This window comes from Zingiber officinale, unplaced genomic scaffold (assembly GCF_018446385.1).
Source record: "Zingiber officinale cultivar Zhangliang unplaced genomic scaffold, Zo_v1.1 ctg72, whole genome shotgun sequence".
In the NCBI taxonomy this organism is placed as follows: Eukaryota; Viridiplantae; Streptophyta; class Magnoliopsida; order Zingiberales; family Zingiberaceae; genus Zingiber; species Zingiber officinale.
Window position 1 is genome coordinate 659,789 of NW_024589968.1, and position 2,699 is coordinate 662,487.

The window sequence follows — 2,699 nt, forward strand, 5'->3', positions numbered from 1 at the left end:
TTGGTTTAGTATATTACCATGTTTAGTGACATGCACCATTCGCATGATTGCATGCTGAGTGATTGATTGCTCCTTTATTGTCGAGCACTTTGCCAGTTTCATCACTGTTCGGTGCTCCGTTGTGACGCTCATGGGTAGCAGGACATTTGACTCTTCCGGTGCTCCGTTGATCCGCTCATGGGTAGTGTGACGCAGCGTGTAGCACGTTAGAGATTCCTCCCCGTCATAGTGTACCGGGAGATGAGAGCATTGCGCTCCCCCATTTATGATTTGGGGTAGGAGTACGTATGTACTCCGACAGCATCCCGTCCACTCGATCACTCATCAGGAGTAGTGTTGCTGAGTGCACGGTTGTCACAGCCCTACCCACTCGGTCCCACTTATGTTGTGAGTTGGCTGACTGGCGTCAGGGGTGACCATGACCTTGGCATCATATGCATGATGCATTTATTGTTTGTGTTTATGTTTGTTGCACTTATATGCTGCACATTGCTTGGATACCTTGATTGACATGCATACAGGTCTTCTATACCTTTCGGACTGTTTGTCCTTTTACCGGGTCCTGGTTAGTACAGATTCTCTCCTGTTTTCTTCGGTTTGTAATTACCTTTATCTTTATCAGGAGACTGTACGCATGATTAGTGCTAGGTGTTATTTCTTTACTTTGCATATCAACTGTACCTGCTGAGTGTTGGACTCACCCCGCCTCCATTGTTGTTATTTTCAGGTTGATGCTGTCAGGAGGGAGTTCCAGTTGCTAGTCCCCTGCAGATCTCCAGCTATTTGCTATCGTTTGTATTGTTTTGATTCTCACTTGACTATATTTGGATTTGGATGTTGAATACTTAGATATTATATAATTTGTCTCGTTGATGGATTTGTTTTCGATTTTATATTACTACATGTCTGCCTGGACGGCAGAAGAGGTAAGAAAATCGGATTTGGGCTTTACGAGTGTAGTTGAGTAGGGTTGATTTCGAGTCAGAGTATTACTATGTTGTTTATTTTTATTAACTGCGTGGTTGTGACAGCCAGAGGCTGAATACTTGTATAAACTGCGTGGTGGTTGGTTTTATTTACTGTTATTATTCCATCCGCCTGTGGCTGATGTATTTGTGAGATGTAGAAAAGTTTCAGATTGCCCACCGTACAGGGGAGATGCTGCTGAAATTTTCTCGGACAGGGACTCCTCTGGGGCGTGACAATTTAGGGGTATCAGAGCACAGTTTCACGATCTTTTGTTTTCGTATTTTGGATGTTTGGGATAACCTGATACCAATTTATTTACTTGGTATCAGAGCGCCAAGTTTGGCGATACTTGTTGGATTTTTGTATTTTGGATTTTCGAGATTTATCTTATACCAATTTATTTGGTATCAGAGCGGGTTATGATACCTGCTTTTGGTTTTATGGAGATTTATCGGATACCTGTTGTTGGTATTCTGGATATTTGGGTTAGCCAGGTTTGCGAGTCAAACTGGGCATTATCGGATTTTCGATATGGTTATGTTTCAGATTTCCGTTTCGGATTTATTTGGATTTCCGGCGATATGTACGTTCGGAATTTTGAGGTCAAATTGGGGACTGGACAGCGACGGAACATCTTCAGACGGCAAATAGGTATGTTGTTATTTTATGTTGGTTATATTGGTATTGATATCTGTAATTTAATTTAACAGATATGAGGCAATCTATTCGTATTGCTGCGAGACGTGGTGCTGGACGACCACGTGCGAGGACCACGGGATCTCTAGATATGCCAGAGATGCCCACTGTTAGTGAGCCTGTCACCGTGACGCACTCAGATGCGGGAGCATCGGGCCTCAAACCCGATAGCTCCCAGAGATACCTACTTTGGCCACACCGACTGATCCATGCCCACCCTGCTTACAAGACCATCGGGGTACCATTTGTGTGACATTTGCTCCAGCAGCTCACGAGGTACTCGGCACCACCGCCACCGGACCTACCCGACACCGGGCACCCGTGCCTCTGAAAGGCAAAGAAATGCACCATATCCCACCATTACCTACCGTACCTCCACCGCCACCACGTTTGTCCCAGCACCACCGACGGCTTATGCTCCCAGATATACAGAAGACCGGAGTTCCTCCTCGATATTCCGCAGTACCACCGTAGTATCACCCAAGAGCCCGCCAGCCTCGCAGTCCGTCCACGGATCACCGATATTGTCGCTGCACGAGCTAGGATTCCAGCACTGGCCGAGTCGATGAAGACTCGTTTCACTCTTTTCCGCGGGGATCTCGATCCGAGTATGACTCTGTCATGGATAGAGACTATGGAGCAGACTTTCTTCTATATGGCTTGCTCCGAGTGGGAGAAAGCAGAGTGGCTGCCTATCATTTACGGGATGAAGCTAATACCGTGGGTTACTCAGCGTTCTATTATTGGTGAGTGCAACGTCACATGGACCAGGTTCAGAGAGGCTTTTGAGAGCCGTTTCTTTCCACTGTCCTATCAGATGTCTCGCCGGCAGGATTTTATGAGTCTGAGGCAGAATAATCGCTCAGTGATCGAGTATAATACTGAATTCCTCCGGTTGGCTCAGTTTTGTCCAGAGTTAGTTACGGAGGACAGAACTCGCATGATGTAGTTTATACAGGGATTGGATGGTTATCTGCATGTACAACTTGCCGGATTAGGGATTACATCTTATTCGATGCATTGAATCGAGCTTT